Here is a 25,444-nt window from a genome sequence, read left to right as displayed (position 1 = left end):
AGGGAGTGACCTCAATATATACCATGAAAGCACATAGACTAGGAAAACTTGAGTTGTTGGCTGCCCTCATAAACCACGTGTATGGGGAAATGGATATGTGAAATGCAACGGATGGCTGCAGAACAGGAATTAGCAGTGCAGTAAGTAAAGGGGCTACTAGTGGCAATCCTCGGGAAAGCCACTGATGACTTATAGAAAAGGGTGGGCTACCCAGGAGTAACAACCAAGGGCATGACGCACAATGGTGTGCCATTTGCAAATTGCTGTGTGGCCGTATGGCAAGCTATAAGGATGCAGTACCTAGACATGCCAGACATTCGTGCGATTATGGCACGCAAAGTGGGTTAAAACGAGGACCCTTACACTATATTGAGATGATTCAAAAGCTTTGGTGCCTTGAAATGCGCGAGCAGTGGGACAAAACAGTAGCATTATTTTATCACCTATTATGCCAAGGGTTGCCCGAGCAGGTGCAAAGGCAAATGAAGAGGTTGGTGGGGATGGAGGCAAAACCTTGGTCAGAAAGACAGCTTACAATATTACATTACTGTCGGCTAATGGAATAAAACATGAGGAAAAAGCATGAGGAAAGCAAGAGGCAGCAAAGTTATTAAAGACAAAGCTATCTATATATGCCATGGAATGGGCAGTATTAACAAGCATGGACGGACAAGGGACACCACAGATATAGTACGCACCATCGCCCGCGGGGGCAGATTCATGGGGCGGGGGCATGCGCAGCATGGGTTTCGAGGAAGAGGGGGGACACCTAAAGGACACAGATGCAAGCATCAGATGCAGCAGAATCAAGGGGAATTCCGAGGGGGGTTTTAAGGATATGGGCAACAAATGCAACAGGGTCCAGGGATGTGTTCAGGGGTCTTCCAAAGGCAGATTAGGGAGCCACCCCAATGCTGGGTGTGCTAACAGATAGGGCATATCTTGATAGTGTGCAGAAGCAGGGGAGGTATGCAACAGAATGGTGGAATGTAATACCAGCCATCATACCAGGGGGAACATAACAAGTATTACACGCAGGACCAGAAACCACAACAAGGACAGGCACTGAATGCATACCCACAGACACACTGGCCCATGATGCAGGCACCACAAATGCATGCACATATGCAGCAGTATTCACAGGCACCACAGATGCCACAGATGCAGGGTAACACACAAACGCATACATGAAAAAGCAAATACTGCAAATGCAGAATAGCAAAAAATCAAACGACGGGACAGTGGCACGCAGAGACTCCATGGCAACGACTCCCATTAGGAAACTGGGGGTGGGTCACTGTAGCTGGAGGCAACCCATTTCTAGGGATGGGGATGTACATATACCCTCATAGGACAACCCACAGGCGAACTTGATGTGTTCCATCTTTCGATTACACCCAACCCTGCAGAAGTGCCGCGTATAGGGGTGAAGATAGGTGACAAGGCTTTTTCCTTTCTTGTAGACATAGGGGCAACTAAATTCTGCATCCAGGAAGGGAAATATAGTATGTCAGCCAATGCCATGAATGCTCAAGTGTTCTCTGGGCTGACGGAATGTTTGCCATGATTTTTTTTCAGACGATATTGTACTTTCTATAGGGGAGCACAATCTACCCTTGCCCCTACTCTATTCCCAACAGACACCTGTAAATATACTGGGGAGAGACATCAAGAGCAGACTTAACATGACCATTTCATTCACTGACAAGGGGATAATGTGTTCCACACCAGGGATACAACTTCTAAATGTGAGTCAAATCATTCAAGCCTATTTTGGACAAAGAATACAGATGGGGTGGGGGGTGCCAGTGGATGAGGAGTTGTTCCAATATGGAACTGAAATTATAATAGCATGGCTTCCAAGGATTCAGGGGACAATGCGGTTCTTCCAAATGAGTACTTATTCAGGCCAGAGATACCACTTGATGAGAAAGAAGGGACGATAGTGTCACTAGAGTCAGTAATTGTAGGAGCTGATTGGATAGAAGAGCTCAGAACAGATGACACAGGGCGACCATTGCGAGCAGTGATTGCCACAGCTGAAGGATACAGGTTGTCTACAGTTACCGACAAAGAATTATTCAAAGACAACAGATCAGACCATGAGATGGTGTTCAAATTGAGCATCACATATTGGGTGAGAATACATTACAGAGAAGTACCACAGAAAATGGTGATGGCGCTGATGACACCGCCAACATTTCTCGAGGAGGATTTGGCAAAGATCCCTGGCATCTTATGGACCACAAGTCCTTATGATGTGGGGCTTCTGAAGGGAATAGGAGCAATAAAGATACAACTAAAACCAGGAGCCATTCTGCCATAAGTTAAACAATACCCACTCTCAACAGAAGAAGACAAAGGTATCTATGAGACCATTGCATCCTAGTGCCATCAGAATCACTATGCAGCACGGCTGTGTATTGTGTCAAAAAAGCGATAGAAGGTCATGGTGTTTTATACAGTACTTGCGCCCTCTTAAACATATTGTAGAAGCAGAATATCCTTAAGTTCCAAACCCGGCTACAATTTTGTGCAGCATCCCCATGGAAGCTGCCTACTTCACTGTCATAGATTTGAAGAATGCATTCTCCTCTATACCATTACTCCCAGACTCACAATACTTAACCTCATTTCTATATAGAAGTAAGAAGTGGAAACATACAAGACTTCCTCAAGGGTACTCTGAATCACCTTCCATATTCAATAGGGTCCTCCAAATGGCAAAGTACAGATGGAAAGCAAGCGTATACAGTATGTAGATGATATAAATGTTGATTTGCAGCAAGAAAGAAGAACAGTGTAGAAGTGTCTCAGTACCCATGCTGACAATACTAGCACAGAAGGGATACAAGGTGGACAAGGCCAAACTACAATATTGCCAGAAAGAAGTGTTATAAATTGGACAGATGTTCTCCCAAAATGTGTCCGACGAGTGACACCAGACAGGGCAGAGGCAATTCACAGGACAGCAAAACCCACAACAGTAAGTGAGATGCAGCATTTCTTTGGACTATGTAATTACGGCAGGGCATGGGTATTCGGCTGCTGCACTTACAGTAGGCCCTTATTAAGTGCACTGAAGGAAGCACAGAGAGGGGATAAGATAATAGAATGGACAACAGAAATGACTGAGACATGTAACGAGCTGAAGAAAGCAATATGCACAGCTCCAGTGTTAGGGATCCTAGAATACCGATGGAGTAGTGATGACCACAGTACTGACAGAGAAGACCGGCTTGGGGCACAAGCCACTAGCTTACTATAGCGGGAAAGGAGACCCAGTAATGAGAGGACACTATCCATGCAAACAAGCATTGGCTTCTGCCGCTTTCGCAGTGGACAAATCAGAGTGTATTACCATGGGATGCTGCACCACTCTCTACGGGGAGCATGTTCTCTTTGCAATACTGGAAAGACCGTAGAGCACACTGAGAACACAGAGGGCTTTGGGGTATGAGGTGTTACTATCTAACCCAGCTCTCAAAATAGTGAGATGCAGACTTGTCAACCCGGGGACTTTCCTCGCCAATGTTTTAGAGAAGGGTGACTATGCACACAACTGCACAGAAAACCTAGAAGAATTCAGAGACACTCGCAAAGTACATGAGGATGCACTTGAGGGAGGAGATATGCTTTATATTGATGGGTCTTTGACAATTCACCAGATGAATGGGGAAAGACATAATGGGACATCTATTGTGAGACTGAGAGAGGACGGGACAAGTGATGTAGTGATGAGCACACAACTGCCATCACATTATTCAGCCCAAGGAGCAGAATTAATGGCCTTAATATTAGCACTGGAGCACAGCAAGAGGAAGGAAGTGGTGATTTATTCAGATTTTGCCTATGTGACATCCACAGTGCATTCAGCATAGACGTGCTGATGGGTCACTGGTGCAGCACACACTCCTACTGGGCATATCGATAGATGTCATAAATCTACCAGAGCGAATAGCAATCATGAAATACCAAGCACACACAACAGAGGAAGATCCCATCTCCAACGGAAACAAAGCAGCAGCCGCAGAGGCAAAATGTGCCACCGATTTTGGGGACATTTTAGAAATGGAGGCGTATGTGTCACATACACGTGATTATGATTATGCAAGAACTATGATACTAAAAGAGGGGTACAACATATTACCAGCAACACAAATTATGGAGCTGCAGGGAGCTGCAAACAGGGAGGAAAAGCAACTGTTGATTGCTGCCCATATTTGAGAAACATGGTTCTGTTCTAACTTGGCGGAACACGTGGCCGAATTCAGGGTTCATTGTTTTGTGTGTAGACAATATACTGCAGGTCATACATTAAGGGTAGTGAGAGGAGACATACCTCGCCCAGTGAGTCCATTCCAACACCTTCTTGTCAACTATGTCAACATGATCGAAGTCTTCCAAGGGTACTGCTACATGATAGTGGTTGTGTTTCCATTTTCCTGTTGGATCGAAGCCGGTCCTTGTTCTCATCCTGAGGCCCTTAGAGTGGCAAAATTCCTGATCCGGGAGGTATTCCCACAATGGGGCGTGAGTGAGGTCCTGCGGGCTGACAATGGCCCTCACTTTGTAAATGAGATGTTCCAGCATATTACAACTTTGCTGGGAATCCAACAAAAATTCTCCTGTGCTTATCACCCACAAGCAAACAGGATGTGTGAATGTCTCAGCAGCTTGCTTAAAGAAGCTATAGCCAAAACTAAGAAGAGTTTAAATTAAACTAAAGTTGGCTGCATTGCCTTCCTCTAGCCCTGTTTGCACTGCGCAATCAGCCTGGATCCAACCACCATTTAGCCCCACGTGAGGTGGTGACAGGACGGCGCATGTGACTTCTCCTGCCTTCTCCCACTAGAGCAGTAAAGGATGCAGAGAATGTGGCAAATGTATTGGGTCAGGAAATGTACAGATAAACAACTTCCTAAATTGGTAGTGCATCTTTTATTTCTCGACAGCTGCAAAGACACCAGGAGAGGCTTAAAGCTGGAGAAGGAGGCGACAGCATTGAAAGCCAAGAGGATTTACTTAAGCAGCCATCCGTATACTCAGGAGACCAGGTTCTCTTGAGAAATGTTTGCCAGAAGTGGGATGTGTCAAGGTTTACGAGGCCCACACTGTTGAAGCAGTAACTGAGAGAGCTGTTAAATTGATCGGAAAAGAATGTTTGGAATCATATAGGTGACATCAAACCCTACAAAGCAGTGCCCTCACCTGGCACTGAAATTGACAAGGCCAACAATCCTCAAAAAGAAGAGCAAAGGGACAATTCGGAAACAGCATTGCTGAGCAGAGGACACCCAATGGTTACTCGCTCACGGGCAGCAGAGCTAGGGTAGGGACTTCCTACACATCCAGCGTGAGGGTAAACTGTCTGTGATTTTGCTTTCCGCACACATTCCTCGTGAAAGTGCAACTGTTTTTATTTGCATTTTTTCCATGCTTCCCACTGATCCTCAACCTGATACCTTCCAAGGCCAATTTGTCCAATCTATTAGAAGGACCAACAGATCTCGAGCACACCATCCTAATGTGTGTTTCCATGTCTTCATAGCATATCTGGGCCAGGTATATCCACAACTAGAAAGAGGAAACCCATCTGGCCTTGCAGTCCTCAGAGACCCTAGAATTAAGGCAGTCTGAGAACAGCTATTCATTTTTGCCATAACAGATGTATGGTTTACAGGGCTTGAACTCCTATAGTACTAATACAATAACACCACTCATTTATGCGCATTTCAGGCGGGCATCTGATATCTTCAAGTTGCACCAGTATGCAAGCAGCACAAGTAATGGAAAGGGTTATTAAAGAAAATGCTCATCATGTCTTGTCTCTTATTTCCAAGTGGTGTTTTTGCATTTTCTTTTTGGTGATTATCCCTTGTATCTAGTGCTGCCGCTGTATCATCTACTAAAATTACCTCAACTCCAGCAGGTGGAACGAGCATGTCAGGTGGACAGGGGAGCACTGTAAGCACAGTAAGGAGAGGTAAGCACAGTGCTGGCACAGACATGGGAGGGGTGGAACTATATTTCACTGACACTGCTCGAGTGTCTAACAATGTGTGGTACAAACACATGACCAAAGTAGGTAGAGAAACCACTGGGAAGAGTTGCTATGTTTGATCATTAACCCTCTATGCCATGAGTGCCTCAGAATGTGTATAGTAACTGAAATACCATAAACTGAGGAGGATTCCAAGGGAAAATAGCAACATTGAGATGGATATCTCAAGCAATGTTCCCCTATGAAGACAGTTATATAAAGACTCTTGACATAATGAACATTTACTGGCAATTAGACCAAGCCATACAATACATAACTGATGGGCCACAGAAGGGAGAGACAAAAACAATAACACTGAAAGAATGACCATGCCCGAAGACGGGGGTAAAGGAAATAGGAGGAGAATCAGGATGCTGGGAAAGACCACAGATCCTCATGTATGGCCAAGTGTACACAGCAGAAGAATGGAAACAGGGAGTAGTAGGAAGCATGGCACACACACCAGTACAAGTACCAGTAAACACAATATAAGGAGAAAATGACAAATTCCTGAAAGAATGGGATGCAAGCACTAAGCTGCCCACATGGACAATGAAGCTGGACCAATGCCCATAATACCACTGAAGGAACAAGCATTATGCTACCAGAATGACAGTGCAGTAAATGTTGGAGATACACAGAAAAGCATCCAGCAATGAAGGTCAACACAGCAGTATTAATGGATCACTATAGGTTGTGCCGATTCAAGGCATACGAGAAGCTGCCACCCAACTGGGGAGGAGTTTGCTTGTTGGTGCACATCAATATGCCAGCACTGGTAGTGCCACAAAGGACGTGAAGATAGACGACTTCCCTAAAACGTATATTAACAAAAGAAAGAAGAGATAAATAGAAGTGGAAGAAAAGGGAAGAAAGAAATGGTCAGTAGAAGTGAGTAGAGTGAAAAGAGACAACTATTTCTCATCAGAATTAGAAGCATCACTAGAATATGTACCACCTCAGCATTGGTTATTCAGCAGGACAGAGATGTTTATCACTTCAGTAGTTCCAGCTCTCGGGACATACACAAACACAAAATGGTTGCAGATAACCAGATGCAAGCTGATGCAGACAATAAAACTATACAGTAAATGGCTTCAATGCGATAGAATAAGAGCTCTTATCAGTAAGGTTAGTGGCACTCCTAAACTGATATGTTCTAGACCTTCGCACAGTAATGGAAGGAGGATTTTTCGCCAAGATCAGAAGTTCTTGTTGCACACTCATGCCTGACAATGACAGAGAGAATGACACACTGACAGAAGCAGTGACAAGACTATCAAAGATACAGGCCAAGATGGAAGAGGAAGCCAAAGGGACAGGAAAAGACCAGAGCTGGTTGCCATACATATGGTCCTGGATGCCATCCTGGCCAGCAGATGGACTGAAAGTATTACTAGCAGCATGAATATTAGTGCTAGTGGGACTCTGTGTGGTGAAGATCTGCATCACACAATGTCGCAAAACCACTGAAAAGACAATAGGGATGAAAGCATTAGTAGATGTGAACATGGAAGAAGAAAAAGGCAAGATAATAGAAGAAAGAAATAACCTGAGGGCAAGGATAAAGGAATGCACACTGCTCCCGACTGAGATGATAACATTCGACAATCCATTCGATAACGACAGATACTGGGGGAAATGGGTATGATGCAACCCAGAAGGAGACTGTAGCTGTATGACATGGAGTTTCGATGACCAAGCAAATTACTCTGGACATCTGGAGGAGTAGCTACCAAAAGCAAAAGTGACAAAGTATGGAGGTTTGGTCGACATGTCACCCAGAGGGGGGACTGAAAAGAGGGTCCCTGGAATGTCCCTCCTCAGCCCATGAACATGACTGCCCGAAGAGTCAAAAAAGCATGAAGTCACTCACAATTTGGACAGGCCCCAGTGACTTACAGGTATGGAGAGAAGTATTCTCTCAGACAGCCATTCAAACCTTATCCAGTTAATGTCTTTGTGGATACAGGTACTTCAACATTGTTCATGGGCCCAAATGCCTCAATGGATGACATTGACTAATGCCGAGAAACCACTGTGCTGATGTCATTAGTGACACCACGACATCGCCACATTAGTCATGAAGTACACTTGCAACCATGCACAAACACACACTTAGATATGTGAAGAACATGCTTACACAGTTCTGTAGATAGAGGACAAATACATATACATATTGTCAAAAGCTTTTATTATTTTTCTCATTAGCTAAATGCAGAAACGCTGAATGCAAGGCAACACAGAGATGCAGAGCAAGCTTTCAGATGCTTATGGCAACTATCCCTATGGAAATACAGGATTACATATGGAGCCTGGTAGGACCACATACAACTAACCTATAGTTAACATAGCATGATATAGGTGTGCACAAATCCTATTAGTATAACAAAGATCATATAAGGCCGCAAGCCGCAGGACAACAGATGAGGGGAAAGCAGAACAAGGCTTCACAGAGCAGGAAGGCAAGGGCTCACAGCCAAGGTCAGCGTTAAGCAGCATATTCCAAAGCTAAAACAACAAGGGGCCATCTGCAGAAATAAATGTGTAAATCCACATAATTGCAGACCAGAAGAGCTCCATTTTGTGGTCCTCAACCATGTCATGCGGCTAAGCTAGACATTGGTCATCCACCCGCGTTGGGAAGCCGAACAGTTCTCAGCAACACAGACATGAAGTGAAACATGAAAAAGTTAACCACGTTGCAACATGGAGAGCACTCTCACAGGCAAAAGTGGTACTGCTAACATGTACATTGGGAACACATAGTCATTCAGAGCACCTTGAAGAGGTGCGGAGAGCGCTGGGAACAGAACTGGGTCCCAGGCCTGGGGAGACCAGTTCCAGTCAATCAGGGGACAGAAATTCAGAGGTGGATGGCAGGGGCCAAGGGCCAATGGTAATCCTGTAAACCTGAAACAATGTAATAGATATTTTCTTAGAGAAGTTGCAGGTCAACCACCTGACATGTAAGGGCCAACTGACTAAGATGTATAGAAGCAATCCATACTGTATACAACTCCGACCACCCAACCAGAAAGTGTAATAGGTTTTTCGCGGAGGGCGCAAGTTGTGATGACATTCTGTATCAAAAAGGGTTGACACAGGTTTGGGAGCGGTGATTCTGGAGATTTTTGAATGTCTTGTATGATCCCTGTCGGTTTTTGTAATAAACAACAGTCAAACTTGCCCTTGGCTGAGCCCTACATTTGTTCTGGCAGAATAGGCCCTTGGGAGCTGAACAGGTGAGCTCATAGTAACCCCCAGACCTATGGCATACCAGACCTCGCCAACAAGCCATAGCTACTTTGATTCAGGGATTGCATCATAAGAGCAGCCAGCACAGAAGGGGAAAAAGCAGAGGAATGACAGGAGGCGCATCAGGAAATAAATGACAGTATTGACAAGGCAAGAAAAAAGGGCTGACATCTCTTCTGCTCTTTGTTCCAGCTGTTTCAACTGGTCTGGTTGGCATCAAGTGCCTTGAGAATTCAAATATTGCAAGAAGGTATCAGAACACTCACTATATGAGACATTGAAAAACTGTGGCACTCAGGACAGTTTCAAAATCAATAGAACCAATATGTCAACATCCAAAAACCCACAACCCGTAGAGGACTGCATGTCATTCAAGAAAGACCAAATCTTATGTATACTCTTTCTCCAAATTACACCAAAGAAGGTGCCTGGCGGGAAAATATCCACTTTGGTAATCAATAAATCACACTGGCCAGAGAGATGGCGCTATCTTCTAGGTTTTCTCATTCTGGACTGGAAGTGCTGGTAGATGAAATCTTGAAGCTGGAATAAAGTTTTTTTAGAGCACAGGCTCCCCACGGCTGCAAGAAATGGATTTCAAAATACTTGTAATGTCATAAGTGGCAAGGTCAATGCTGAGGCTAAAGTGCCTAACTCCGGGATGATCTTCGTAAAAAGATTAAATGATCCACAGCGTGATGTACTAATGCATGCCAGAAAGGCAGGCAACAATGCTGATTGCCCAGATGGAGACAGCTTTCCACTTCTAATCTTGGAAACCAGTGGGCAGAAGGTACGTGGGATAAGGCCAATGGAAATCCTGACAGGAAGAAAGCATATCATTGTTTTACTCAAGAGACTCACCTAATACCCCCGGAAAGATTGATTACATCATTAATGAGGTTTTGTCCTTGGGCCTGTGCAATGTTGGTGGTAAAAATGAACATCAGTTTTGGAACAAATGTGACCAATCAGCAGAAATCACACCAGCGAACACGATTTCCACTGAAAAGTATTCAATTTCCATGGTTGTATGTGCTTCAATTAGAATATTTTCCACACTTACGGGGAGTTGGTAATAGGAATTAGGAAAATCCAAGAAAAGAAGGGGATCAGTCAGCATGGTCACCTATGTTGTTCAGAATCTTAATGTTACTTCTAAATACGTTTGTCTTCTTACAAAAAAGACTGTGTAACCTCGACCATCCCATCTCCTTCCTGTGAGGGATGACCCTTAACAATTGTTCAAGGAGTAGCTTCCATACAGGGTATGACCCTCGGCTATTTTTCGCACATTGCAAAAGGGGATGACCCTTAGCAATGTTTGAGGAGCTTCTGTCCTAGTAGGGATATACGTTCATAATTTTTGAAAAAGGGACTTTCTTACCAGGGACGCATATTTGGGGAGTATTTTCTATTTGGTATTTTCTTCCTTTTCTGTTCAGTACTTTTTGTTTTAATTGTAAGGGGGAAAATAGGAAAATAAATCTTGGGAATAACATTGGAAAGATGGAAGAATTCAGAAAAGGGTGGCACTGCCTCACTCTGTTTGAAGTGGACCGTCTATGTGACAGCATGGAATAGCCACATGTGTGCCGGCAGTGTATCTCCCTACCCATGTGGTGTGCCATCTTCCCCTACAGGTACTACAGCATGGAAGACAGGAAGCAGCCAAGCAGGGCCTGCAGCTGGTGACTTCAGACATGGTGGTGGAGGGCTCCCCTATAGACTGCTGTCTCCTCTTGCGGGTAACATTGTTGGAGGACAGGGTGTGGTGTTAACACCAGTTGGGGCTGCTGCTCCTCCACACTGAGCTGTAACCCCTGCCACTACTGCACTTCAGCTGAGGGTTTACATGGAGCAGAAACAGCAGCACAACCTGAGGTTTTTCTTTTCTCCCCTTTAGCTATCCCTACCTCTCCCCGGATTTCTTCCAGTCTCTAACAGGTAGCAACGCGTTTTTCCTTCCTGTCACTCTCTTTGCTCGCACTGTTTCCAGACAGTCAACAGGAACCAGGAAATATGTAATCCGGTAACTTTGATAAGCCATTTGGTATCAAATAGCTCAAATCATGTCAATTGCCTTTGAGCTAATAATAACAAAGCAAACCTTAGTCAGCTCAGCATGGTTCTTCCTGCCAGTTCATGCCTATTGCGTGACAAATCTAACATCACTGGATGGCGTACTTCCAGTGACTTGTTTACTGCAAGGCAATTTGACATGCTTCAAGGTAATTGGTCCTTATTGTCTCAAGGCACGTTGAATTGGTTCCAGCTATTATATTCACAAGATGGCCTCCATCCTGTTTATTGTGTTACTCATGAGCAGATTAGAGCCATGTAGGAGTCGAATGGGACATTTTGCAAACTCGGCTTGAATCATCTCGCTAGTCATCTCAACGGGGATTCGGAACATTCATTAAATCAGTTGAGTCAACATTGACTCACTCATCTGTCCACTGAATGTGTGACGCGGTGGTGAGTAAGCAAAACCGACCTAATTTTCCCAATCACTAGAACCCTCTCATTACCCTTCTTCCTACTAACTACTCGAACTCCATTTCAGTGAATTAACCATTTCTTAAACGCTCTAATGCTCTTTCCAGCAAGCACTACCTGCATCTTTGAAAGCTGCCTGAGACATAATGCAAGCTCCATCCACGTGTCTCTCAAGTAAACCTAGTGGGACAGCTTGAGACAATCTTTCCAAAATGTTTGTTCCAACTTCAACCTGGTTGAATTATGTGACATTCCAAAGCTTTGCAATTCTGACAAATTTGACCAGTTCTCATGTTTAGCCTATACTGTCCAGTGTCCCCATTCCCTGCAAAACTACTTGCACCAGGTCATTAATGTTATTGACAGAACATGTACAATTAAGATGGTAAAGTCTCATGTATGTTTTGCATTATTTTGGTTTTGCTACTCACAATGCTTATTGTGAGTCGTGTGCCATATGCACAAATACGCATGTGGTTGTGTGCGTGAATATTGTTATTGTACTAAGAGAGCCAACAACTTACTGACTTAAAATATCAAGCCTGCCATTTGCAATGCATGTGCTGACTACCCATTTTTACTTGTTTCCATGTTCCCTGTTCCTGTGAACTAAGAATATGAAATACTGTTGTGAAACTGCACATTACAAATAAGCACCTACTCTTTTGTGGAACGCCTTCTTCTGAAAGCCAGCACACATCTTTCTGTCTGCAGCTGACACTTACAGTTGCAGTAATCACATCTGTACCGAAGTAATGAAACAGCAATTTAGAACCACAATGGCTTCATTGCTTACATAAACAGTCGATTTCGATATTTTTCATAAAGCCTTACGTTTCATTTTAAATCCAGTTTTTCAATAAAGCGTCATGTAGAGGAAGGCATAAGACGTGCATGCACATTTGCACATTACAATATTCTGAGCTCATTTGTAGCTTTTGACTAAGCCTTAATTAAAGATCCAGCTGTTTTTTAATTGTATAGCAACTGGCAAGTAAATACAATTCTTGCCAAGTTCACAATGTTTCATCCTAATTATAAGGTTGGGAGATATGCTTATTTGCCTACCAAGCTGCTAGTTAGAGATTCAGTATACGACGCAGTTTCATCAGTCAATTCACAGCTTTTTTTTAACTTGATTTGAATAAGAATGCTATGCTTTGCTTTTATCTTATTGAGCTGCAAGTCACAAAGACATTAGAAACTTTTGTCAATGGGAGGATAGCTCAAACTGCTAGCCTTGGAAGTAAGACGACACAGAGCAACACAGGTTCGATCCCCGCGGCCGCACTTAGAAACCTCTCGGTATTAAGAGCGTTATAAATAACCTATCATATCATATCATGAAATGCAGCAGCAATTGAATCAAGTGAGAGAAATACAGCAAGAGAGGTTGGGAGTGACTGAGGAAAAGTGCAAAATGGAGAGGAGCTCATGTTTTTGGGGGGCGTAACGTGAATGAAAGGCGTAAAAGCCTTGAGTAAGGCTTTAATGCATTTAATTTACGTCATGCCCCATTCTCAAGCATGTGTATAGTGGAGTGCAGGGGAGGAACACAACTTGTGTTTCTGCCACCACTTTCCTCTCCACCATACAAATGTTCCAGCATCTGTGCCGGCCCAAATGCTGGAGATTCCTATGGGGTCCACCTGCTTTATGCAGTGGGCATGGCAGAAAACATGTAAAATTACAATTAAACCCCCCATCCCCACATGCGAACATGCCGAGGAGGGTTACATTTCAATTAGGAACACTCATGCGTGCATGGTAAGCAGTGTTCCCAGTTGGAATGAAAGCCTCAATATGCAAGATGTTGGGCAGGGTTTTCATGTCAATTGTTAGTGGCGCCTGCCATGCAAGGATGACAAGAAGCGTTTACAAACAAAATTAAATGCTGCCTGGCATGCCAGCAGTCAGGCAGTATTTACTCACTTTGCACTCCGGGGTGCAAATGTGTGAGAGCAAAAGGTTGTGTAAAAGCTGGGACAAATGTGAAACAATTTGGCGGCGGGGAGCCTCTTACGTTTCAGTGAAAATGTAATGGCTCCCGCTGTCAAATTGCGATTTTGGTCAACATGAGCACCCGAGAGGAGAGAACGAGATCAGTCAGAAATACACAGAGGGAAGGGTCTCGATGCTGAAAAGCCGCTTTTGTTAGAGTGATGTCACTACCCTCTATTATTCCGTGGGGCCTCCCATCCAACCTCCTTCCTACACCGCGCCCTGCTTATTTCCATGCGCCCCTTAACCGAAAGCCTGGCTCCGTTGCTGGTTTCTGCCTCTGGACCACTGAGCCAAGCGTGACGTAGTGTGCTTCAACCTTAGCCCAATGCTCCTTTGTGCATCAAGCTTCAGCCTGGTGGTCTGGAGATCACAAGCAAGGGAATGTGGGATTATGTTTGCATAATGAGGTGATATTAGGGAAAAGCTGGAATTTCACAGGCAGCCTTGGCAGTATGAGAATACAGACCAGTTTAAAAACTATTAAAATGTTCCGCACAGCAAGGTGAATGCCTCTGCCTTCAAATACACTGAGGCAGAAATTTCTAAAATTGCTAAAACGGCTCTACTAGATACATTGCTCATTAGCAGAAAATGCACACAGGCATACAGCGTGGGCCATGACAAAAATAAACGTAACTGTTAACAGTGTATGGGCCTGATTCATAGAATGTTTAGCGTTCTGCAAAGTGACTTTGCACTGGTGCAAAGTGACTTGGCACTGCCAACAAACACCCTGATTCACAGAGCGAAGCACAGTGTAATTCTGCTGTGCAAAGTCACTTTGCACCAGTGCAAACTAAGTGCAGTCACTTTGCACTGCAAAAATACATTTTGCACCACTATGTGCATCAGGGTGTTTGTTGGCGATGGAAAGTCACTTTGAACCATGCAAAAAATTCCTGTAATTAGGCCCAATGTATTTATATTGAGCTTCTGACCCTGCCTCACAGCACCCATGCGCAATATTAACCATAAATAATGTATCAACCCCACAAGAATGAACAGCGGCTTCTCCCCCTCTGTTACTTGAACATCCAGCATTCCGTCCCTGGTCTAGTGATCATTCAGCCACCAGCATATTGACAAAGATTCCTCTTTTTCACACTCGATATGAAACATCGATAAAAATGCCCTCTGTGTATCGAAGTCAAAACCTTGATCTTACCACTGTGGAAAAGGACACATGAAAACAGAGATGACTTGAAGTTTTTAGAGCCAGAGACCACATAGCCATCTCTGTGCAAACACTCTTTGGTGGCTATATTTTCTGGGAGTCACTCGGTATCTCCCCTCTACTTTAGTGCGCACAATGAGGATTACATTCACTTTTCTGATGATCCTCCTCCCGAACATTGGGCAGTTTAACTGCCCTGATTCATGGAATTATTTGCACATTTCAAAGTGACTTTGCACTGCTGACACAAACTCTGATTCATGGAACTGTGCAAAATGTATTTTTGCAGTGCAAAGTCAGTGCATAGTCATTTTTGCAGTACACAATGACTGCACTGACTTTGCACAGCAAAAATACACTTTGCACAGATCCATGTATCCGGGGTTGTGTCAGCAGTGCAAAGTTACTTTTCAGAAGTGCAGAGTCACTTTGAAATGTGCAAAATATTCCATGAATCGGGCGCCAAAGGTTAAGAGCTTGTCAACAGCTGTCCACCTTCCGGCCACACATTGCTGCACTGTGAGGAAACAATGCGCTCACTAATGTGTCCAGCTCTAAATCTGCCCCTCAATCTCCTCCCCAAAGAGAGATTGGGCCTCATCATGAGTTGGGCGGTAACGCCGGCGCTATTAGCGCCGGCGCTAGTAGCCCTACCACCAAACCCCCCGGCGCTATTAGCGCCGGCGCTAGTAGCCCTACCACCAAACCCCCCCGGTGCTATTAGCGCCGGATCAGGGGTTTGGCGGAAGGGTTATAGCCCATTCCCCATTGGGCCCATTTGGGAATACCTCATTCCCCATTGGGCCCAATGGGGAAAATTTGCGCTATTACCGGTAATCGCGCCAAAAATTGGAAAATGTGCAGCAGATTTCCCTCCGGCTCAGAGCTGGGGGGAAATCTGACAAAGCCATGATCTGGCAGACCATTAAATGCGGCGGTAATAGCGCTACCGCCACATTTAAGGGTTACCACCAGACCAGTGATGAGGCCCAATCTTTTCTTTGCTCTTCTCTACCATTACTTGTCAAGTTCGTTCATAAGGGACTTCCCATCCCCCCTTTCCTTTAAAGAATTCAGCTGGTGCCCTGTAAATAATATTACATCTCTTTCAAAATGCTGTGTAATCACCATCATCATTCATCCTCATCATCATCATCTTCATTATCATCTTCATCATCATCATCATCACATCAACATTACAACATGCCAAGAAATCATAGTAAAATAGCATTAACAAATTGTTAAACAGCATCAGTAAATAAAATATTCACAGCATCCTACAACATGCAATGCACATATACTAATACACAATCCAAAAGGCAGGTGCAATATATTCATCAGATAAGGCTGCAGAAAATGCGACCACTCGACCTAGTTTGCAAACCTTAACAGAATTGAAAGCCTGAATCAAATATTAGTAACTCATTAGAGAGGAGCTACTCAACTAAACATAATTCAAAGAATCAAATTGCACCATCTAAAATTCAAATTATCCTGGATTAGCAAGCATGGTTGCACATATAAAAGGCCTTTAATTTAAACATCCTTATTCATTCATTTAATTTATTGATCAGAAAAAATGCATTACACAAAATACACAGCATCACATTTCAAAAAAATATTCAAAAATATAATACACAGTTAAAAACTAAGACACATTTTACAGACACCCCCCTCTCTCAGACCACATGCTCCTTAAACATAAACCTTCCCCAAACCCTGTGTCTTCTTCGGCTGTCAGTGCATGCAATAGAAGATACACGCCCATAGCAATAACCATCACTGTTCTTGTTGTCTTTTTTAAAAAGGCCATTGCTTCATGGTGGTGCCCAACATGAGCCTCTCCAGGCAGTGGCTTTTGTCAAATGGGCCTAACTGCATTATATAAAGGGTGTAAATAAAAGTTGTGTGGCATTTTAGCCAGGTCAAGAATGTTATCAGCAACTCAGACTCCTGTAGAACGTGTGCCAAGTATAAATGATGATGGTATTGAATACAGTGTGTGTGTGGTTTAGCACTGATGGGAGACAATGGGGTGAACTAAAGAAGGGGTGACTTGGGATTGAGCATTACAAAGCATAGGCATAGTGTAGTTAGAGCATGGGGACTAACAAACATAACACTACTAATAATTAATCGTGACATACTAAAATGATTAGTGTGTAGAAGGGTGCAAACTGGGGGTGTAGATACTGAATGCAGACACAGGCTCTTCTAGTGTGGAAATAAAATGCACACATTAGAACTGTTTTACGATGGGGACGTGAGGCTTGGAGTATGAGAAATGTTCAGAATGATTCTGCCTAAAGCAGCCATTGTTTAGAGTACAGGAAAATGGAAGGGAAATGTTTCAAATATCGATCCGGGTTGGGGAAGCAACACTGAGCTGAACTCTGTACAAGGGTGACTGGAAGAGGAATAGAGAGCCTTCTGGAAAATTACAAAGAAGACATGACCATGCTAGAGGAGATGGCTGATCGATGGATGACATCATGGCCAGTGCTTGAATATGGTATGTTTTCTTAAGGCAGATATAAGGCAAGGGGAGGGAAGCAGAAGTGGCTTTAAAAAGCAGAGGGAGCGAAAAGGAGGAGGCTGTAAAAGCGAGGTTGTATGAAAGAAGGGAGAAGAGGCCAGAAGGATAAAAGTGAAGGGGTGCTGAATGCTGGCTGTCTGTGTGCTGAACTGAGCGCTTGGTGATTGCAGCCGATGTCAGTGGAGGAAGGAGGGGTTGTTCCAGTGAGCAGTGGCGATCACAGACCTGAATGAGAGAAAGACAGTCAGGTTTATCGAAGACTTCCCATGTGAGCTGAGTTTCCTCGCTGAATAAGGTGAGAATGTGTTTCAAATAAATTATAAGGAACAAAGCAACTGATTAGGGTGCTCCCCTGCTTGGCTTGGGATGTGTGATTCTGGGTCAGAATTAACAAGGTGACACGGGCACAGATATTTTCAATGTGTCTTCCCCTTCTATGTGAAAGGGGAAGTGCAAACTCAGATCAACGTAAGCCTGCCAAGATTTTTTAAGACATTCCAGGGTCCAGATAGCTATGTGTTTCTAGCCAAGTGGTGAAGTCTAAATAGAATTACTAAGAAAGAATAGAATGTTATCGCGGGGAGAGGGATGGCTTTGAAACATTTTCACATTGCTCTATTTGTCTGAAAATATGGAGAAAGCGTTCACTCCAATGTAAAATGTCAGATGTGAGGTGTGTGGTAATAAGTGGCTGTAATCTCATTACTGTAACTTTTTGGGCAGTAACAGATTTACCATCGCTTTTACTATACCACTGAATTTCGAGTTTTAACCTTAAAATGAAGGATTTACCTCCCACAATTTGCTGGGGTTAAATTAAAAACTTTAAGGCCGCAAATCGGCAGATTTACCATCGCAGAATTACTGTTCAAGGTAAAACTGAAAACATCTCCATGGAGTCCTAAAGACAACACAAATGGGGATTTACACCGCAAAAGCCACCACTAGTTTTCCAACGGTAATTCCACAGGAAAGAGTGTCAGTAACAATAAAGAATGTTGGCAGTAATTTCACAATATGACAGAAAAAGTAGTACCAAACTCGTAATTAGTCCCAAAATCCCTCCACCTCCCTATTATTGCACCTAATTCAAGGAGTCCAATGCCGAATCTAATATAAAAGGAGCGTATTTCCATAATATACAAAGCATCATATAGTGTTCATGGCCAAACTCCAGCTTCAAATCAAAATAATGGGATTGTCCCAGATCTAATATAGCCTTTTCCTGAAGAATCAGGATTTTCTGCCACCAATATGTATCCTTTGGGTACACTATATCAAACTGTGATAATTCTTCAGGAGAAGTCAACATATGGAACAGATTCCAATGTCAGCAGGCCGTCCCTGATTGTCTTAAATCACCCCATGTCTTTGTGTCATGGCTGGGACAATAAACCTCTCAGATGTTCTTTGTATATGGAATAGTCCTCATCCACCCAAATTCTTACCCAGAAGAGTTTTAGTGCTATTTCATCTGAGGTGTGTGTTATTCCGAGCTCCTCATAGGTTAAAACTGAGGAGGGTGATGGAGAAATATTGACGAGGGACTTTAAGAAGGTAGTCTCTGCATTCTGTATCTGTGGACATGGGTTGAATTAGCGGCCATGCTATTCTTATTTTTTAAATTAAACCGTGGGACATATACTATTTGTGTCTACAAAATACATCCAATTCATGATCTCTCTACAAGACTACACTACTCAGGATCTCAAGGCCAATGCAAGCTATTCCTTATATATTTGGGTGTACTTGGGGCAAATATAACAACATTTATGACATTCTCTCTGTCCACTGCACTGGATAGACAGCTGCTATTGTTGTTTTCCAACCAGGGGAATGTGATTATCACTAAAGGTTATATATTCAATCATATCTTGGTAAGCAACACCTCTAACATGGTGTGGTTCATCAGAAATGAGATATTCTCCATCGTCTGTGTGAAGAATCTGATGGAATCCTCCCCAGAAACCTGGTCTGGGACCCTCCTCATGTGGCCAGGGAAAGGCAGACGCTTTCTGATCCTGACAGTGGGGCTGGTGCATTGCAGGAGGATTGCATGGGGATCGGAGGCAGACCAGAAAGACTAGGATGAACCCCCTGTTAACTTTCCCCACAATCCTGGCCTTTTGATGGCTTTTTGCCAAACTAAAGAAGTAGAAAAACCTAACTTTGATAAAAGTGAACTACTTGTCCCAGAATCCTCTAGCGACTGAGACGAAGAAGAGGGATGAAGAAGCACGTGGATGTAGTATTTTGTTTATTTATTGGTTTATAAAGCATCAGGCCGAATAGACTTAAACACAAGATTCTGAACAAATAGGATACAGGACAGAAAGACCTAATTTAACCAAACCTCGCAAAGTGGAGGAGCCTGCTTATTTCTTGAATAGATATGTTTTTAGGATTTTCCTAAAGGCCACATAGTTGGATTCCAATCTGATACCTATTCCATTTTTTTGCAGCCAGCACGGGGAAAGCCCTTTCCAGATCATTAGCTTGTTTGTGGACTGGTGCTGCAACCATACCCAGTGCTTCCGATCTTAGGGCATGCTTGGGTATGTATTGGATGATTTTTTCCTTGAGGTACGCCGGTGCGTTCCCATGCAGGCATCGTGCACCAGTGTCATGTATTTGAACTGAATCCTGTCCTCCACTTTCAACCAGTGGAGGGCTCTTTTGTCTGCAGTGATGTGGTCACTTTTATTCTTCATTTTTATTGTTCTGACTGCGTTGTTTTCCATAACCTGGTATTTAGCTATACAATTCTTGTTAGCACCAAGCAGTAGCTCATTCCCATAATCAAGATGAGACAGAATGGTGGCCCTTGCGATGGTGGCGCTGTTCTCTTCACTCAGAAATGGTTGTATTGCTCTGAGGAGGCATAGGTGGTATAGGCTGCTCTTATGGAGATGCTGGACCTGTGCATCTGCACCCATTGAGGCTTCCAGGATAAGCCCAGGGGTTTTTACTTTCCCAGACACCTGTATATGAGCGTCAATGATGTAGAAAGCCTCGTATTCTGTTCCCAGTTTGGCTCGAGCCTGCGGGTACTAAAACCATCATCTCTGTTTTGCAGCCGTTGAGGCACATCCATTTTTCTCCATCCATTTCTCTATGATGTTATATAACGTAGCAATTTTGATGCTATGCTTACTGTAATTGTGGCATAGTTCCACTACCAACTGGGTATCATCAGCATAGTTGGTAAAACACGCTCCAATACCTTCAATGCACCTCACAAAGTAATCTCATATAGAGGTTGAAAAGGAGAGGTGATAAACTTACCCCCTGCAGGACACCATACCATATGGGTGCTGTTTTTGAAAATGTCGCCCTCAGTGAATTTTGCCTTCCCTATCTGCGAGAAACAATGCCAACCATGCGGTGGCAGCTTTGGAGCAATGGGCCTTTTTCTCTAGTGCCATTTGGAGTAGCTGGTGGTTGACAAGGGTGAACGCTGCTCTCAGATCCTGGAGTACCAGTAGTCCGGATTTACCCTTGTCTAACAGGCTAAGCATGTGGGTTTGCAAGTCTAACATCACTGTCTCTGTGCTGTGTGCTGCTCGGAAACTGGATTGTTGATCATGCAGTATGTTATTTATCTTGACATGCTTTTGCAGTTGTGCTGTAGCAACTTTGTCCAGTACTTTAAGTAAAACGTTGCAGTTCATAATTGGTCTCATATTCCCTGGTTCTTTATGGTCTAACCCAGGTTTTTGTTAGCAGCAGAGTGATGGTGACAGATTTCATGCTCTTGGGAATAGTTCCATCATTGAAAGAGGCGTTTACTGCCTTAGTTAGCCCTGGCATGAAAATCTCCTTATTGTCCAGTATGATTTTTGGAGGAATTATGTTTTCAGCACATGATGTGGGTTTCATGGCTGACAAAACTTTAATCATCTCCTCTGTCGTTATGGGGAGAAACTTGAAGCAATCTAGCTGCATCCGAGGGTGTTCCCATGCAGGTGTGGCTGACTGTGCATCGGATACACTTTGTGATGCTATATTTGACTTCCCTGGCTTTCTGTATTTTGTTGGCAAAAGCCTCTTGTACATTTTCACAGACCTCCTGGGATGAGGAGAAAGGAGGGGACGGAGTCTTGGGTTTGTCGATGGACTTTAAGATTTCAAATGGCTCACTAGTTGAATTAAATGCCAATCTAATCTGATTGTTAAAGACGTTTTTCTTAGGCTCACAGATCCCTCTGTTATAAAGTTTTTCTGTGCTTGTAGTCAGGCAATTAGGCCTAACAGCCTTTGCAAGGGTTAGGCAATTGAAACCAATGTCTCACACCGAAAGTCAATTGCCAAACATGTGAGGCATACAAGGCTGCAGCACGAGAGGCGAGAAGGAAGGACCTGGAGCAGGAGTTGGAAAGCTGGCAGTAGCAGCAGTAGTAGAAGGGCACAAGGCTGGCAATTCATGAGGAAGTGTGATCACAGAAAGGACGCTGGGACATGAAGAAAGCAGATTTCACCTACAATTTCTGAGAGTGTCCTGGGGTCTTAAACCCTGCATTGCCGTGGCTGCACCGAGGAAGACGTGCTGAAAGTGGAATATTCCCCATGTGCGACGAGTAGCTGTGATTGCAGAGCTGTGACCATGCTGAAGCCTGAGTCCCACAGCAGAAGGCAAGCCAAGGGACTGAGGAGTGAAGGAGACTCCCAAATGGTGTGGCTGGAAAGAGACACCTCTGCTGCAGAAGGGTGTGGCTCCCAAGTGTACCCAACATAGTAGTAGAAGCTGACAAACTTGGGAAAGTGAAGCAGCCCGCAACCACAGTGTTCCTGGAGCCGGTGAGTGAATCTCGGCATTCAGGTTCACTCAGCAAGCCTTACCAGTAACTTTTACCAGCTCAAAAGTAACTAACATAAGTATGAAATTGAGTATTAACTGTTGTTGAAGAAAGCATCTCTAATAATGGAAATTCATCACGCGCACTAATAGTGAAATCCATAGTGTTCGTGTAAACTGAAAATTATCTTTTTCCCCTTGTTGAACAGTTGTTGGAGTGGTTGTGTGTCCCAAATTAAAAGGGAATGCTGGCTAAAATCTTTTTAAAAAAACAACGTTGACTTTCACAAGAGATAAAAGTGAATGCAGCATCAAAGGAAGGTTGTGTGTGGCTAATTGTATTTTCCGAAGGGAGTTTAAAACCATCTCTGTGATATTACATGGGAATAAAATCACTCGCAACTCTATGATTAAAGATCTATCTTTAAGAGTGGTCACGTATGCCTAAATCTATTTTTCCTTTGAAGACTGAACCTTGTAGAAATCTGAACAATTATTCTTTAAGTCCAGAAGTTGTTGTACTGACAAAGAGAACAAACATTACACAAGCCAAGAAGCTAATCCATTCCAGAGTGAAACAAATATTAATTAGATCTATTCACCTGATCCGCGAGGTTGTTAAAGGTCCAGTGTCCTCTGATACAAGAGTGACATTGTCACCTGAAGCTGGAAGAGTGCCAATACAACTTCTGGGTAAATAGTGGAACCAAGAAGGTGTGCACAAAGATGGTGAAGGGAGCTGGGAACTTGCAAAGAAGACTGATAAAATAATCTGTAATGCGGAATACTGCTGAAGTTGAAAGACATCCAGTCTTGGGGCAGGGGTAGGTTAAACTTGTGGCAGTAAGGTAGACAGAAGAGGCAAAGACGCTGCCCTTTACTTGAAGCATGGGAAAGAAGAGTACATTGCCTTCCTCTAGAGGTCGGTGTGTCTTGTCTTTATTTGCCTAATAATTCTAAAGGAGAAGTACCTAAACTGTGGTGGTGTATAAAACTGTCAGTGGATGTCAAATTGAAGTTGTTTAAAGTAATATCACACCGTGGAACAGAGCAGAGTGTTCTCGTGGTAACAGTAGTAGAAGGGTGGTAGTCAAGAGGAACGCAACAACCCAAAGAAAAGCATCCTGACAATTATACCAAGTATACTGCAGAGGTCCTAACCAATTGTAGACTTGTAGAAGAAGAAGTTGTTAACCAATTCTTTGAACTGTGGCAATCTTGAAAAGAAGATATCCAGGATTACCATTCGTGCTATTTTCTTGGCTGGAATTGGAAGGGGATCTGTCCAACTGACAGCTGAAGAATTGTTATCAGTGGATTTGTGTTTGATGTACTTTTGTTTTGACTTGGAACTTAAAAGAACTGGTTTAAGAATATTATTTCCTTTTGCAAATTCTGAAGAACTGATAAGAACGGGTTCAATACTTTTCTTTTTTGTTGACCATTTTCTTGAAGTTGACTTTGAAGGTTATCCAAAATATTGCTTAATTATTGTTTATCCAATTATGATTAACTGTTTATGATTAGCATTGAATGTTTTGTTGTTTATTGTGAGGGCCAGTTTGTCTATCCTTGGAGTGGTTCCCTTAGTCTTTAGAGTGGGTAGGGTATTCCCAGATAGAGTAGGGAAAGCGAGGCTTGATTACCACATTTTTTACCTTAGTAAAAGATCTGATCTTGAGAACTCTACAAGCAGTTGTCTGCCTCGCGTTACTGACCCTTCACAACTGAGAGCTCTGGTAGACTAGATATTCACAACCATTTTTAGTGCAGTTGCATTTGTTGATTTTGGTTTCCAGCATTCAATGCTTGATAACCCTCTTTACAATCTAGATGTCGTTTTACAGATGTTCTATGGGTTGGTGTATATATCATCTAAGTATTAAGATAAGTGGCATATATTGAAGAAGTAGGGTAAGGAAGACACCCTGTGTGTGGCTAAGATCTACCAGGCATGTTTGATACTCAAAGGTGCAGTTACAGTAGATCTCAACCAAAAGCAAAAAGTGGCCATACTTTTATCATCAATTCAATGTCTATGCAAACAAATTCAAGATGGACTAGGAAAGTAGGTATGTTTTTAGTTGGAAGAACCAAAGGGGCAGAAAAGAAATGGAAACCCGAGTAGTACCGAAGGGTGATCTAACAATTATGTAAAATTGAGTAAAAGCAGTGGCTGCGAACTCTCAAGTGGTTAATAACCACTGAACAGGTTATCATGTCTGTTCTTGCGAGAGAGGGGCGCCCGCTACCTTTGTAAAACTATTTTTTAAGGAACCTGGGATTGGTAACCCTAGGTCTCCTGGGGGCAACCAGACGTGGTCTCCCTCTCACTGTGCTTAGAGAGGCATCAGCTTCACCTCACTGATGATCCCCAACAAGGGTGAAACACGTGTATGGGGTTGCTGGTGGTACTCTCGTTCAGATTGAAATTGCCATTGTATTTCGGTGCTGGACTGCCCCTGGGCAGGACAAAGACTGATATGCAAATGGATATTTCCCATCTGTGAAAGGCACAGTGAGTAAAAGCAGTGGCTGCGAACTCTCAAGTGGTTAATAACCACTGAACAGGTTATCATGTCTGTTCTTGCGAGAGAGGGGCGCCCGCTACCTTTGTAAAACTATAACAATTATGTATGGTAATAGTCCAAGGACAAACAGCAGCGGGTGAGTGCATCATTTCGTGGAGCCTCTGCTCAAGACTCCTATATCGAAGAACCAGTATACACAATGATACATTCACACTGCACATGTATCCAAAATCCTATTTAATGCTGTTCGCAAAAAGCATGTTCAATTTGAAACATCCAACATGCGTTTCGAGCTCTGCTCTTCTTCCAGGGCTGTAATATTGTGTAACATAATACATCATTAAAATTATCAAATAAAGCAGCCAGCACAACAAACCAGGTTTGCATCAGCTGAAATGCCAATAAATGAACGTATCAAAGGGCCTCATTACATGGACGGCGGTAAGGGTTTACCGGTACTGGTAAGGGCACCGGTACCGGTAAACCCTTACCGTCTTACTACAAGGTCCCTTTGCGGGTTGGTACTTTAACGCCTGCTATTTAGCAGGCGTTAAAAACCAACCCGCAAAGGGACCAGGGTGCTAATTACGGTACCGCAATTTGC

This window comes from Ambystoma mexicanum, chromosome 10, assembly GCF_040938575.1.
Source record: "Ambystoma mexicanum isolate Mex_15411 chromosome 10, UKY_AmexF1_1, whole genome shotgun sequence".
Lineage (NCBI taxonomy): Eukaryota > Metazoa > Chordata > Amphibia > Caudata > Ambystomatidae > Ambystoma > Ambystoma mexicanum.
The sequence above is the reverse complement of the archived record's forward strand: the minus strand, read 5'-3'. Positions refer to the sequence as shown.